This window comes from Culex pipiens, chromosome 1 (assembly GCF_016801865.2).
Source record: "Culex pipiens pallens isolate TS chromosome 1, TS_CPP_V2, whole genome shotgun sequence".
In the NCBI taxonomy this organism is placed as follows: Eukaryota; Metazoa; Arthropoda; class Insecta; order Diptera; family Culicidae; genus Culex; species Culex pipiens.
This window is the reverse complement of record NC_068937.1, coordinates 16,315,229-16,331,914: the sequence shown is the minus strand read 5'-3', so window position 1 is coordinate 16,331,914 and position 16,686 is coordinate 16,315,229. Positions and strand designations below refer to the sequence as shown.

The following is a 16,686-nucleotide window of genomic DNA, read 5'->3' as shown; positions in this document are numbered from 1 at the left end:
TATTGGATTTGGTAGAAAAGATAGGAAGTATCCGCACTCCCGAATGTTTGTACTAAATTTGAGGTATTACACTGACCTATAAAAATTGCTGCGCAGGCTCATCTCAAGAGGTAGCATGAACTTTAGGGTCCTCAGAAACAAGAGAAAAATAGACAGGGCCGAATGTTGTTGCTGCTGGTTTCTTTATTTTGAGCCCACTTTAATCAGTCTGGCCATTCGCTGTCTAGGCCCGATTTGTTAGCTTTTTGGGTGTTTTGAAACCGCCTTGAGTCAGGCAGCAGGAATTCAAAAACAACCAAAAAGCAAACAAATAAAATTTGTTTGTTTGACCTCTTATAAAAACTCTACAGGTGTTATTAGGATCCCAAAGTTTATGCATTTCCTCTTGTTGAGCCTGCACAGAAATTTCGTTTGTCGTTCTTATCTAAAATGTTTTCCATAACCTTCAATTGCAGAGGGTGAGTTACAAAGCCAGTAGCATTGGTACACACGAGCTTCCTTACTACTGTCCGCCCGCCCTGCTGTCTGCGCAGAAGTGACTTCTTCACGCATGTTTTTGCTACTACATCTACACCACAGTAGGGGACAAACATATGCTTGCAAGTCTGCACTTCTTCTGCTCGTAAAACGCCCCTGGAAGGGGCAGAGGGCACGCGATCCACTTCCAGATCTCCACCGTTCCGTGTCGGGTCCAGCATCGTGCAGCCAATATTATTTATGATCCTTTGACCAGAACCAGCCACGACGACCGGGGCGAGATATTTACAACCTTTTTTTTTTTTGCTACGTCGCTTGCCTTCCGCGATCATCACCCAGCGACCGAGATCAGGTTGCCCTTTGGTCCGTTGAACATGTGGCAAAATAAAGGTAACTGTCGTCATTACAATATTTAACGCCAGTGTTAATGTCGAGGATTCTCGTGCTGGGACCGCCACCATCCGCCTCCTCCGGGCTGTTGTTGGTAACTTCTTTCCGCGGAGAAAACTGACCTAGCCCAACACAAACTGGGGACAGTGGGATTTGTTACAGATATTACTTTTTGTATTATGATTTTGATCTTTGATCTGTTTAAAAAATTAGACAAATATATCTGACACACAAAATTAAATCCTTTTCTAAAAACCCAACATTTTCTTTTAATATTTCTACTTTCTCACTATGATGTCGCTTCGGTTCAACTGCATGTCCCAGTGCTGCCAGTTCACCCCGTCATAATTGTAGATCAATTGATCTGCTAACCTTTCGGTTCGATTACCATAAGGGAAGGTCACCGAAGGTCCTCTGCGCACGAAGAAGCCCTTTTTCATAAACTCGCTTTTCGCGGCTGCTCCTCTTCTCTCGTGGCCAAACGTCATCGTTAATCTCTTCATTCGACATCCTCACGGACCAGCAGCACGTGGCCATCGGCGACTACTGCAAAACTGGTTCTTCTTCTTCTTTTTGTTTCCACGTGAGTTGGGCGCGAGACTTTGTCGTTACGGGAAATTAAAGATCTACACGAATTGGTATTCTTGGCGTCAACTCTGCTGCGAGAGAGCACAAATTGATTCCAATTGGCATTTAATCAGATATTTCACCCAATTAGGCGTAATCAGGCGATGATCGTCACCTTGGAATTCCCAGCCTGAAGTTCTGCACGGGCGGACCTGGAAAGAAATTAAAAGGTAAAAGCATGTGGAGCAATCAACTTGAGGACAGGGTGGCGACCTAGAATGTACCGACAATTTTCAAAATTTGTCCTCTATCAAATTCTGTCATTTTATTGAAATATGACAAAATTGTCAAGTTGTAAAATCTGAAAAAAAAAATCGTCACCCTGTAGAACCACCGGCGAAGAATCCAGATCACCGTGCCACCGACTGTGATGAGCAAATGATAATTAGTGCAGACCCCCCGGCCGGGTCACGTGACCCGCTGACAAGTGTCTACGGCCGGGCACAGCACGCTTCTCGCCGGGTGGGGAACGCTACCTGAAGTACGTGGTTCTGCACGAAATGTCCCCAGCTGGGCGACGAGTGTCATTAAAGTGCACACGCACCGAGGGTTGATTATTTATTGGTTCCCGAGTGACTCGTTTGCAAACATGGATGATCCGGAATGTTCTTTTGTGACTAGCAAACCTTGATGATATCTCCGGAGAATTTCCCCTGTCCTCTTAAAAAAAGTGGAGCATCAATACATCCCTTCAACTTCTCTTATTCCAAATCATTTTCTCTTTCCTCGATGCGGCAATAACTCGAAAACTAATAGACCAATTAGTGTTGTTTTCAAATTGTTTTTCAATATTTATAATTCTAAGAAGTAAGAATATCCAGATTTTTAAGCGAAGATGACGTAACGAATGGTGCACGCCCGAAATGTCAAAATTACGCAGTGTTATAAAAAAGTGGCTGTCATGCCATGGCACGCTTTGTTCGAAATGTTGGTACCACTGCGTTAATTTGACATTTCGGGCGTCAACATTAGGTTTTACGCCGATTCGATTTGGAGGTTAGAAGGGAGTGCACTGTTTACATTGACTTAGCACTTAGCACAGTTCGATGCGGTCGACGATTTTGTTCGGGGAAATTTGTCGAAAATCGACGAAGACTATGTAAACAGTGCACACGAGCTGCCAAATGACGTCACGGCGTAAAACCTTATTCGCTTAAAAATATGGATAGGGTAAATGTCCCTACATCTGACCTAATACCTAAATTGGGCATACCAAACTTACTTCAACGAAATTCTGGCATTCATCGAAAACTTTCAGGAATGTGCCTCTTTGGAATGATGTTTAGAAAGCGTTCTTCTATACACAAACCCCGGTGGTTTGACACCAACTGTTGTCAAACGAATGGGGTCACTTTTTAGTTTGACACCCCTTTTACACGGAGTTCACAAACACTATCAAACGTCTGTTTTAATAGTGTGCGTGAGCGTTGTGTAAAAAGTGACAGTTCGTGAGACCCGGAGATAAAGAAGACGAATTTTAAAAATCTCTGCAGTCGATGCAGTCGATGTCATCTTCTCCTTTAAAGATTGATTCCGCCCGGTCGATTTGAACTGCTCACACTATTTTGAACAGAAAGTTGTTGAATATTTGACTTTAAAATGCGAACACCAAATCCACTTGTCTTGCGCTCGCAGGCTGTTTTTAACTGACATCCCAGAATGACTTTCACTACAGACGCAGTTTCTCGTCACCCGTAAACAAGAAAAACTCCTTTCAACCGATCGAAACTTGCAAAACACACAATTTTGCAGCAAACAATATGAAAAACTAGACAAAATAAAACACATACCACTGGTTATAAAACAGCTCACTTTTCCGTAAGAAAAAAGTCACGCTTGTGCTTGAACAGCCTCCTACTGTGTAGATGTAAACAAAGTGGGATCATTCGAGAATCACGTATTCTCTCTTTTCCAGCTGTCATTATCTTCATTTTAGCGAGCAAGAATTTTTATTTTCTGTTATGTTTGAAATGGTAAGACTGAATCAAAATAAAAAGATGATTTACCTTGACATAAAAGTTGAGTAGGCTTGGCCGGTTTAACGTTTTGTGATGTTTCAATGCATTCTAATGCAATGGTGCACTACAAATGTTAATCAATGACAAGAAGAGGCTAGGCGTCATCTAACTTAAGGCACTCTCCAGGATCCCTTCGAAAGATTGGCTGCGCTAGGGTTTGATTATATTAGATTAAATTTACCTTGACATAAAAGTTGTTTACAAACAAATCGAAGCAAAAGCAGTGTATTTAATGGTTCGGATAAGATTGGAATGATGTGTTGAACCACTCAATAAACATTTTATTTCTCTGTTTTATTTTCAGATTTATCCATCAACTGGTCATAAGGTAAGTTTTTTGTTGTTCTTTCAACAATTTTCTTCAAAACAGTTCTACAACCAGTTTTTCGCAACAGTCTTCACCAAGTCTTCACCATTAATCGCCCTTGCCAAAGTCAACAACGTTGCGTGCAAAACATTAAGAAATAAGTCATAACTTTTGTTCGGTAGCTCGCGGGTCCACCCATCCTTGAACATGATCTTGTTTGTCGTATAATGCTTCATACTTAATGGCTCCTCTCCGTCGTTATACCCCGCCCAAAGTCAGTCAGATTTATTTCCCCGATGGTATTTACAACTTACTACTTTTCTCTCTCTCTCTCTCTCTCTCTCTCTCTCTCTCTCTCTCTCTCTCTCTCTCTCTCTCTCTCTCTCGAAAAGATGATCCTCGAAAATGGGACCTTGCCGTGTACTATGCCATAGAACGGTATTCAAGACTCAAGAATCAGATTTGTGTTTTGACAGCTGTCAGTTTGACATTAATAACACCTGCAGCGACCGGGGGTTGCTCAGTCGTAGACTGGTGTTGATGCGTCTTCAAAATTGATCTTCGTCACCCTACCGTATGACCAAGTTAATTGGAACTCCTTATGCTGGTCCTACCAGGACCATCTCCAATTTTATTAAGAATAATCTCTGTTTTCCAAAGGTTGTCAACAAGTTTTATCAATTTTCAACAAGTCACGGTCGGCAATTTGTCCGCTTAAGTAGTGTTCCTTAACGAGATGCTACTTATTTTTTTCGCTCCCTGCGCCTGGGACAACAAAAGAAAGACCCTACACCGCGGTAGCCCCCCCTTTAAGTACACGATAAATGCATGTCTGTGCGTAATTTAGTTACCGATGCACCACATCCTGTCCGTCCGCGCTTGGGGTTGGTGACATTTAGCCAACGTTTCACGCGCCGGCTTGGAAAAGGTGAAAAGTATCGCTGCACCATCAAAGGAGGCCACTTGTCTTGCGGACGATCCGATCCGCCAAGAACCAGAGTAGGCGGCGGTGACCCAGTAATACGGAGCTGCGTGGCGACAATAATGGGTATTGTTGGTTGCAATCAAAGTGGGCACATCTTGCGCAACGAGAAGAATGCAGAAAGCAGGAAATGCCAGAACGGCGTCCGCAACTGTCAAACACCCGTTATCGGGTAAATGCCAAATTAGAATGTGAAAGCAGCCTTAATGACATGCTAGATTTGGAGGTGTCAAAAAATGTAAACAACTTCTACGAAATTGGACCCAGTCTTGCCGGCTGCGGTCGGTGAAGGTGTTAAATTCAGTCACGTCCCGCGCTCCACCGCTGCGAAAGTGTCAAAAACGATCCGGAATGACAGCTCCTAGAACCGCGTGCGCAACAGGTGAAGGTGGCCGACGCGTTGATTACCGGTTGCCGGTGACAGACCGCAAAAGAACGAAAACAAAAGGACGTCCGTTTTGTGGCGTGATGAATATTTCATTTCTGACATTGACTTACCCCTCGGCTCGGGTAAAAGTGTGTGGAAAAGAGTGAAGTTCGCTTTGATGACCTTACGGGCGGCGGTGCGTGTCTACGGGATTAAGCCAAAACCGGCCAGAACTTGTAAATTGGAAGTTTTACCCTGGAATTGCTGGAAACACAACTTTTCGAAAAAAACGTGATTTCCGCGGCTGTAATCTGAGTCATGGCACGCTGCGTGAATGGTCGCATGGTTGGTGACATTGCCCTTTAACGATTCGGCAATATGGCGGATGGGATTTCAGCGCACGAAATTTGTCAATTTGACATTTCACATTTGACAAAAAAGTGTGTTATTGTTCATAAAAATCGATTTGTTTACATGGTTAGTACAATAACGCAAATGTTTATCAACAATACAGTTAAACCTCGTTTATTTGACATTTTGCCAGACTATCTTTTAAGCTAGGTTTCTTTGGGAAAAATTGTCACGAAAAAATGCTTCTGAATAAGCATCCATGCACAAAAAATGCATTAAATTGTGAAGTCAATTTTAATTTTTCACATCTGCATTTTGAAAATGCGCTGGTTGTTGTCTCATTAAATCCTCTAGAAATTATACTTTAAAATCGTTTGTTTTGAACAACCTGCCCAGAAATCGTGTTTATTGACACAAAATTGATGATCTACCATTAGCTTAATTCTAATGAAATCACTACCAAATTCGAAAAAAATAATAAAAAATCGAGAGATAACGAGTCAGTGCCATCATCAAGAAGTTACTGGCAAAAGTTCAACATTTGCATATCAATCAGCGGGAGGATGTCGCGCTGTGCCCACATGGACTGTCCGATTAACTTTGACAATAAATCGCCACTTTTTTTCTCTTCGTGAATCAGCAAGTGGGCTCATTACGGCAGGTTCGGTTAATCTTGGCCTCATCGGAAGATTAATTTCTTTTCCGCGCCAATTTGGAACTTGTTTCGGATCTACCTCGTACACATTGTATGGACGCACCTTATCAGCGACTTTCAAAAATCGACTTTTCTTCACAAAAAAAATGTTGTTCTTGTTTTTGTGTGGTTATTACCTCCCGTGAAGGCGTGACCGCAGACTTACCTTTTTACGCTCGAAATTAATTTAGAGTGTGGGACGGAACCTAATTTAAATATCAATAGCATCATCGGCGACAGCCGCAGAGGTCGGGTGATGTCGTCGCCACTATGAAGTGATGTCGCGTGTAGAGTTCAAGAGTGCGAGTTGAAGGTGTTACTACCATGTCAAAATTTCAACTTGTTTGAATAGTCGAAATGGTTTTATGCTTCTTTTTAATAAGGCTTTCTAGTCACAAATTTACCAACACATTCAAAGTATGTTTACATGACAGCTGGACGTTTGTTTGCATCAGGTTTTTTTTTCTTAACTTATTTTTTATTAGGTCCTTTCAGGTGCTGTGACCAGGTTGGGACCGAGGATCAGTAAAACAATATATAATAACAAAAAAAAACTCCTTAAATTCCATACTTGGAGATCATGTAACTGACGAGGGTTACTTGGTCCAAGCGGGTCTTGCAGGTCTTGAACCTGCCGATGTACTCGGAGAAAATCCCCCACAGCTCAGCCGAACTGTAGAGTACCTCCCCGGCTTCCTTCTCCGTGGCTCCACCGTCTCGGGGCCACCTTGGCTGCTTCCTGCGGGACGAGGGCGATCCTTGGATTTTCCGTCCGGAACTGCGCCCGGCAGCGGAGGGAACTCCGCCGGCGTAAACGCCGGAACTGCTGGACTCTGCTTCTCCGCCTTCCTTGCCGGCGGTTTCGGTTTCGACGCCTGCTGGCGCCTCCGGATGAAGTCCGCACGCTTAGGGCAGCTGCGGTCCGTGGCTTCGTGGGCTCCAGAGCAGTTGGCACACCGCTTCGGCTCGGCTTCTTGGACTTTGCACTCGTCCGTCTTGTGGGGACCCCCACAGTTGTTGCACCTGCCTTTCAGGTGACAGTTCCTGGTTCCATGACCCAGCTGCAAGCAGTTCCTGCACTGGGTCACGTTCGGCCGCTTGTTCCGGTAGGCCTCCCACCGGATGATAGTGCTTGCCACAACTTTCATTGCAGAGAGCTTCTTCAGATTGGTGTATCCCTTGGGGAAGACCACAATGTACGGAGTTTCGTCCACGGTGGACTTTTCCTTCCGCTTGATGATATGCACCTCCAGCGCGTCCAGCTTGAGATCCCTCTTCAGAAGGTACTTGACCTCGTCCGGTTTCAGTTCATCAGGAAAACCACGAAGAACCACCCGATGATTTCGTTCGCTCCGCCGATCGTGGGTGTAGAATTCCACTTTCTTCTTCTTGAGTAGCTCTTGCAACTTGTCAAAATCTTTGACAGAGAAGCAGGTCACCTTGGTTCCAAATCGGGTTAGTTTGTAAATCGGTTTGAAACCTAATTTACAACTTTCCACTATCGCCACGAGCTTGTAAAAATCCGTGGTGTTCTTCACCACCAAAGGTGGTTGCTTTTGTTTACCTGCCGACTGGCCGGGTGGTGGAACCGCCGGGGCGTCCCCTCCTCCTGCTGGGCTGGCATTGTTGTTGTTTTTGTTATCCGCTAGCGGGCTGAACTTGTTGTTGTTGAGCAGGGTCTTCTCAACTTTTTCTCCTTCGATGCCGATTCCAGTGACCTCGCTGGACTTCTTCCGCTTCCGATTCCCGCGGACGGGACGAAAATCTTCCTCCTCGGAGGATTCCTCCACCTCCATCTGTCAAAAACTTCCAAGCACGCGAGATGACAACACGAGCAAAACACGTCTTAACTTGTCGCTGGCTGGCGACTGAGTGGCATCAGGTTTCCTGTCTCTTTCTAGGAAAAGTTTTTTGTCAGGAGACTTCTAGCTGGTTTTTTTTGACTGGCTGCCCGATATGTCAGCCAACATACTTCGCAGGGCTGTGACAGCTCGAGCTCGATCATTGTTTGCATCAGGACACTGTGACGAGGAGTTCGTAATTTTTGAGTTAAATTTTATTTTTTTCACTGGGCCTAGCCTTAGCCTTGATTTTTCGAATATTTGCAAAACTTTCAATCGGCACTGTTAAACATATCTGGAATGTTATTTAGGTGAACGGAATTCATGAAAGAAGAGTTAACGAAAGAGGAGAGCCCATTGTTCACGGGTGGCGAAACCTGTCTGTTGATTTGACACATAAGGTCAGTAATTCAGTAGCCTGAACCACATACTCACCGGTGTAAGGTAGCTTTGAGCTGGCGACGTGTGGTTATTGTCAAATTTTCATATTGTTTTGCAATAAACCTGGTTTGATGAGAATACTTACACAGAAAAAAAAATCACTGTCATGTTACATCTGGGAAGGGGTACATCTCTTATGTCAGAAAAAAAGGTGTAATTTCACCTCTGGAAATGTGTAATTTTACCACTTTTCTGGTGTAATGTCACTTTTTTAGTCTAAATTGAGGTAAAATTATACATAAAAGAGGTAATATTCAACCTTCAAAAATTACAGCTTCCAAATTTACATTATTTTTTTCTGTCTGTGTATAAGGAAAATGAAATCCTTCAAAAATGTCAAATAATATGAACCCTGTTAATAATAAAGATGTGATTATAAAATTTCTAAATTTCATTAAAAAAACATAATTTTTCAAAAGAGCGTTTTTCGAACCGAGCGATAATTTTTTTAAATGTTTTTTTTAATTTGGATAAAACATTGTGTGTACCTTTTCTATTACAAAAGAAGACATTTTGCATAATTAGTTCGTCCATACAAGACTCCATACAATTTTGGCAGCTGTTCATACAAAAAACTATTAAAATATTTGAAAATCTGAAAATCTTGAGAACGGATTTTCTGATCACTTTGATGTCTTCCACTCTAAAAAAAAATATCCAAAACAAATCATCCACTTTAAGGACTCCCAGGTGTTTTGTGGTCTCTATTGCAAGTTTCTGCTCAAATCTAGGAGTCCAAGGTTGCCACCTCGGGAAAGACCTGGAAAAAAACAGAAAAATCTCGGGAATTTGTATTTACCTGGAACGTCCCGGGATTTTTATACAGAACCGGGATTTTTTTTTAATTCTCAAGAATATGTTTAAATATTAGTTTACTATCATGAAAGCCAACCTTTTTTGTAAAAAAATAAGTACTTTCAAAATAAGTGAAGCAAAGCCGTTTTCTTCCTTTCTAAACGAAAGTTGAAGAAAAAAAAATCTTTAAGAAACAAATGATTCGGATTTGCTTATTTTAAAGAACTGTCATCAGGGGTGACATTGGGTCTGGGAGTGATATAGGATCATATTTTTTGGCATTTTTGTATGACCCAATCTGATGACGGAATTCAAAAATCTAAAAATTTGAAAATTTAAGAATTTTTAATATTTCATAACTCTAAAATTTTGCGAAAAATTCTAGCATTCATAAATTTTTAAATTCATGAAATTTGAAATTAATAAATTCAAAAATGACCGATTTTTCGGTTTTTTTTTTCAAAAATTATCAAGTGTTTTTTTTCAGCGTTTTGGCTGTACTGGCACAATGAAATAAAAAAACCGATCAATGTTTTTGACATATTGGAAAGACAATTGATTTTCCTACTCAGAAATATCATATACAAAGAACAATATTGTACCTGTGGTAAGGAAACGCATTTAAAGCAAATTGCAATTATTGATACAACATAAAAATTAAACCTTTCATTTAAAAAATAAAATTGAAAATTGCAAAAAAAATTGGTGTAGATTCGCTGAAAATTGGTCAAATACTAAATTTGCATTGTCAATTTCTTAATTTCTGAAAATATATTTAAAATTCTAATATTTTGAAGTTCAGAAATTTTGAAATTCAAGAATCTTAAAATGCAAAAATAAAGATTTCACTAATACTAAAAGTTAAAGATTTTAGGAATTTTAAAATGTTTAATTTCGATAATTTGAAAACTTAGAATTTTTGTTATTGCTGAAACTAATAAATTAAAATATACTGATATTTATGCTTTAATTTTTTTCCTAAAATTTTCAAAAAATCAAATCAAATTATTCGCTCTACAGCAGGGGTGCTCAAAGTTTTTGGAGGCCGGGCCAAATTTGAAGCTCAAATGAGCTTGCGGGCCAAATTTTCAAAAAAGGTTTTAAAAAAATAAATTGCGCTATTTTAATTCAAAAGATTTAATTTCTGTTATTTAAAAAAAGTCAATTCAAAATAATAGAAACCACAAAATAACGGTTTTCTATCGGTATTGTTTATTTTATTGTTTCAGGTATTTGAAAAAAAAAGTTTTTAGCCGAAATTTTCAAAAAAAAAGTTTTCTTTTTATGTATCGAAAATGGTTACATTACATGTTGAACAATTCTTCTAACGGCGTAATTATATCTATAAGTAAAGTGTGGCTTATGAAAAATCTTTGAGAGACAGAATTTTAACATTTCAATGAAAAAAATTGTAAGAAAATGATTTTAGCTTCCGTATAGTTAAACTGCAATCATTTAAAAAAAATAAGATTCGACAAAATAAACCAATCTAGCGAAAAAACATTTATTTATTTTATCGAAAATTCACTAAAATTCAAATTATTTTTAGTAAACCCCAACATGCTCGAATGCAAAGGAATGCATATTTAATAAATTTCAGCTGATTGCATTTAAGTTTAATTTTTTAAAGTTTTTTGAAAATATTTTTTTGCTCCGAAAGCTTTGTAAAATATTTGCAACAAACTTGATCGTCCGTTTGTCTGCCTGAATCAGTTGGTAGTGAATCAGATTCGTTATCTACGTTCGAATCCTGAAGTGCAATGTAAATTTGAGGGTCAGTTCATAAAAGGGTCATTATGGCTTGCAAATTAATGAAGAAAACTTATATTTTTGCAACCATTACAGAATTCTAAGTCAAATTTGAACGTTTTTTTTTTAAATATTTCCAAAAATTTTTGATGAACATTTTGACGATATTTACTAGTTCCACGTACATTGAAACGTGTAAAATTGTTTTAATTATAAAATTTTTTGAACAAATTATTTGTATCCTAAAGTGGGGATCACAATATAAATAATAGGTTTTTTTAATTAACAAAAAATAAAAAAAGCATATAAAAGTTTAAAATAAACCTTATTTTTGAAAAAGTATAAAATCACTTTACAAGTGGTCTACGGGACATTTTAAATGATCATTCAAAATGGGTCCGCGGGCCACAAAATATCACCTCGCGGGCCACGTTTGGCCCGCGGGCCATACTTTGTTCACCCCTGCTCTACAGCATTGCCTTGGCGTTCTCGATTACGAGATTCCTACTCGAAACTAGGTGTCCTAAGGATTGATTGTTGAGGCAATTGCAAACCTCTTTTTACACCTAAGCTTCCATCCACCCCAGGATTCGAACTGACGACCTTTGGATTGTTAGTCCAACTGCCTACCAGCGACTCCACCGAGGCAGGACCCAGGGAGACGACTCCTACACCTGGACTGAGCTAACGACCTAACCTTTTTTAGGTTAGTCCGGGGACAACATTTACTTCCCGTCCGACGGAAGGCGTGGTCAGACAAATCTCGTCTCGAAAAATGCCACCAGGACCGTCTGGGATCGAACCCAGGCCGACTGGGTGAGAGGCAACCACGCTTACCCCTACACCACGGTTTTCAAAATAGGAATAAAAAAATTAAAAAAAAATCAATATTTAAGGAATCAATAACTTCGATAATAAAAATATAAAAAAAAATCTGATGAATTGAACCAAAAAAATAATAAATTTAGAAATTCAAAAAATGATAAAAAACTTAGTATTCAGGATTTTTTAAATGTCAAATTTCGATAATTTGAGAATGGATTTTTTATACGTCTGAAACTAACAAATCCAAAAATACAAATATTTATGCTTTTAGTTTTTTTTTCATAAAATTGAATCAAGAACATCAATTATAAAAAAGAATTCTTAAGCATTTAAGGGTGCACAGCAACGAAGGAAGTTGTAGTCAGACGTGCATCGGCACTCAATAGCACTTGACAGTTTTTCTAAGGCAATCATCTCAAAATGTGGTGAAGTGCTATTGAGTGCCGATGCACGTCTGGTTGTAGTCATTTTATTCCAAAATTGTCAAACTTACGGACCCAATCCTGCAACAACGGGATTGTAAAATTAGATAAAATCTGTTGTAAATTACTTTGTGGGCAGTACTTTAGGGGATGAATAAAAAATCATATCGATAGTTCCCGTAGTTTTGAAGATACTTAAATGTCTATAACAAAAATCTGGGTGCAAAAGCTCTAGTTGATGTGCACCGTTAACCAAAAAAATAATTTTAGAAATAAAAAAATTTAAAAAAAATCAGAACATGATAACTATTTTTTAATTTTAGTATTGTAGAATTCTAGGAGATAAATGTGTTCAATTTTTAATATATGTATTGAGTTTCTGATTTAAACATTTTTGAAGTTATTTTTTATTTTTTAAATGTTATAATTTGTTTAACGAAAAGAATTTGCAACATCCTTGACCGCGTTCCTTCCGAGCTCCGTACTTGGCTTTAAAATGAAATGTAAAAAGTCTTCCAAAAATCTTTTTTTTTCAGTACAATTTAGTTCCTTATATATCTAGACAGAAGAACATTTTAAACAAATAATTAGTGGAATTGTTTTAAAAGTCATCTTCATCTACTAATACAGCATAGACTCGATTATCCGAAGGTTTGTACAAGAATTTCCAGAGCTAATGTCACCAGTGATGATCGTGTAGGAAAGAGGATCGAAGAATTGTTTTTTTAATCAGGAAAATTTCATAAAAATGTGATTTGCAAATTCTCAGTGGGATATTAAACGATTATGTTCATTGGAACTACTTCAGTGTATAATAATCGACAAATTCATTAACATTTCATTCATTGACAAAAAAGACTACACTCGCTTTACATGAAAGCACTGAATTATTCATCTACTTTCAATGATATATCGCGATGAAACGAACACAATAAATCTTTCGCTCTTTGCTGTAGGTACATCGTCTTGCCTCACAACTTACAACACCGATGCTCAAGACTCTTGGGCATCTTCCACCCGAAAAAAAGTCCTTTATAAGGTTCGTTAATTAATTTGTAAAGTGCGACCGCCGCGCGCGCATAATGCCTGAGTTCGTTCTCTCTTGGAAGTCAAAGTCACCAGTTTTATCGACAAACTGCCGTCGCTTTTCGCATGTATAATGTCACACGTACTCCTGGAGGGCTCGTGACAGTGTCGGCGGGGGCAATAGGGTTGGTTAACATTTTTTGTTTAAGATATTCTGATCTTGGGAAGATTTTATAGAATTTCGATTTTTTTTAGAAATAAAAGACATCGGAAAACCCTATTAATCTCATCATTACAATTTCAATTAACATTTTAAAACATAAAGTCTGGTGCAGAGGCGTGTTCTTGTCGCTTTTTCATCCCCGATTTTTTTTCTTCTTTTACACAAAATAAGGCTCACGAGTCCCAGGGAATGATTAATTGATTGCTGTCCCAAGGATTTGTGCGGTTCGGTTCTGTGCGGTTATGGGTTGTATGTTTATTAGTTCGGGCCAGGCAAAAAAACAACTCTCCGGCGATGAGAAACAAATTGAAGACCACTTTCCAAGATAATGGCTGCATCGTCAGTCACTGAGGCCGCAGGTCTCCGCTTTTGTTTGTGGTACCTTCTTAAGTCACAGGTTACCGTTTTAATCGGGTAAAATATATTTGTCATGCGACTGCCGGATTGTGCTGAGTGACGTTTAATCTTTGGGTGATGAATTGGGACAACAATATTTGAGAGAGGAAATACCGAAGGTAGTTTGAATTCGAATGGTAAAATTGAGAGATTTCAAATTTATCATAAAGTGTTTATAGCAGAAAGATTGTTTATTTTTAATTTTAATTTGCTCCCTGAGTCACTCGTGTCCTGCTCATGCTCATGCTCATGCTCATGCTCCTGCTCCTGCTCCTGCTCATGCTCATGCTCATGCTCATGCTCATGCTCATGCTCACGCTCATGCTCATGCTCATGCTCATGCTCATGCTCATGCTCATGCTCATGCTCATGCTCATGCTCATGCTCATGCTCATGCTCATGCTCATGCTCATGCTCATGCTCATGCTCATGCTCATGCTCATGCTCATGCTCATGCTCATGCTCATGCTCATGCTCATGCTCATGCTCATGCTCATGCTCATGCTCATGCTCATGCTCATGCTCATGCTCATGCTCATGCTCATGCTCATGCTCATGCTAATTTGCTCCCTGTGTCACTTGACGTTTTACCGAGCTCAGCCGATAATAGAAATTGCGTGGGCTCCAGTGCATTCTCGTCAGACCAGAATACACTTAGGAAAAAAAAATGTAAAATGCTTGTAAAAGGAATACGAATAACTTTTAGTAAAAGTCAAATTAAACAGAAATGTTCACAAAGAGCTGCTCTACTGGTTGGTGTACTTGGTTTTAGTAAATTTCCAGGAACACTCCAGATTACCCAGCATCATTCAGACACGACCGCTTAGTACGATGGGAATAGGCATACTGTCAAAATGCTTTTCCGCCCATTGGTCCCGATCACTCAGAATGCTACACTTAAATACGATCCTCCCAACATTTCAAACTTGTACCACCTCAATCTGACAGAACATTGATTGAGCACCTCAATGCTGTTTCAACATGACCATGCAGACATTATCGTAAAATCATCACCTTATATCGTGCCACTAATTAATCAACCGACCACCTCGGCAGCAGCAGCAGGCAGGTTAATCGCTCTATCCCATCGGTGCCACCGCGGTTTTTTCTCTTAAGATCGAGTATCCTAGATCTTCCCCCCTAGTACAAATAACTAAGAGGAGAAAAAACAAACTTTAAGAGCTTTATTTGCGTCTGGCGGTGCTGGTGGCCAATAAAAGCAGTTCCATAAAATTTACGGCCCATTTATTAGCGCCAAAGAGGCTTGTTTTTTTTTCTACTCGGTACATGGTACAGACTCTCTGAACAGAAAAGAAAACAAACTTCGAACGATTGCCCTGTGCGAATCTGTTCCAGGACTTATCGTCCTGGACGAGGAGCAGCAAGTTGTGTACGGATGGGCGTGTACCATCAATATTCCGTGCCTTTTTCAAAAGATCAACCTGGACGTTATTAGAGCAAGGAACTCGGCAAGTCCACCGATGAGGTGTGTATTGCGTTGCGAGGGGTGTGTATCCTGGGCTATTAAAATACCTTATTGACGAGTTGCTGCGTGAATCCTGACGATCTTGTAAATTGCTTTTGCGTTCCATAATCAGGTTTCGATAAAGTCGTTCCAAAGGACTTCATTGCTTCATAAACAAAACCAACAGATTGGATGTTGATAGCAATTGATTACTTTGAAGAAGCTAGTTATTTTTCAAACCTTAAAAATTGCTTAAATTTGTGTTATTTTGACAAACAAACCTCGTAATTAATTCAATTAAATGGCCATTCATTCATAAAGTGACCGTCGTCGTCACCGATACCGATCTTATTTGCCGACTTTAATGAAACTCATTAAACTCTCTTACTTCCAACGCCCATTTTAACTCTCCCTCCAAACACCAATCTTGATTAATTGGCACTGTTCAAAATATTTAAGGCTCAGAACCAGATCTTGGCGAACTGAAATGCATCCCAGTCGTGCGAAAACACACAAAGTATAGTCGACGATATGCCAACAATAAGACAAAACGCATTAACTTTTGTTTTTTTCTGTTCTGACCGGAGCAAGCTTTATGGATGGTGACCCGCCCCCCACGCCTCGAAGGATTTCCACTGCGTGCAGACCGCGCGCGCGCGCCATCTATATGTCAATGACGAAGCGTCGCGATGACACTATCTTCGGCATCTCGCGAGAGGGGACCCGCGATGCCGCGGTCAGTTTGGGGGTTAAATGGGTTATGAGTTTTCAACATAATATCTGAAAAAAAATACACAATAGCTTTTAAAATCATCACCCAGCAAATTTAACGGTCAATTTGAATTATTAGAAACTCACCACGGCCATTTTAAATGTACGCTTTTACACGGGTTTGACAGTTGTGTGAAACTGTACATGCAGAAAAATAAGGAATATTTGAATCAACAGAACGTTTTGTTGATTTGAAAATCATGATTTTTGTTGAATCAACGCTAAACGTCAAAGCAGCTTTTTCAAAACAACAAAAGACTTTGTTTGTTTCAACGCAATTTTTTTGTTGATTATTTTCAACAACATTTTTTGTTGGTCTGTCACACATTTTGTGCGTGAAGTGATTGACGAAATTTGATAATGTTGTTCAATGATGCACGTTTGTTTATCTGTGTCCTTACAGTATAGAAAACTGCAGACAAACAGACTTTTATCACTATTATGTTCCACCAATCAATAGTTTAACAGTCTATTTGAATGTTCGGGACCTCAAAAAAGCTATTTTTTGCGTTGAATAAG

The 16,686-nt window shown here is 39.5% G+C and overlaps 1 protein-coding gene across 1 annotated transcript in view; it reads left to right on the top strand.

The window, feature by feature from the left end:
* The first annotated feature begins 3,820 nt into the window (after positions 1-3,820).
* Positions 3,821-16,686, top strand: part of LOC120417693 (uncharacterized) — a 61,401-nt gene continuing 48,535 nt past the window's right edge. Inside the window, exon 1 of the mRNA XM_039579833.2 lies at positions 3,821-3,840. The gene's annotated coding sequence lies outside the window, so the exon portion shown is untranslated. The remainder of the gene's footprint in view (positions 3,841-16,686) is intronic.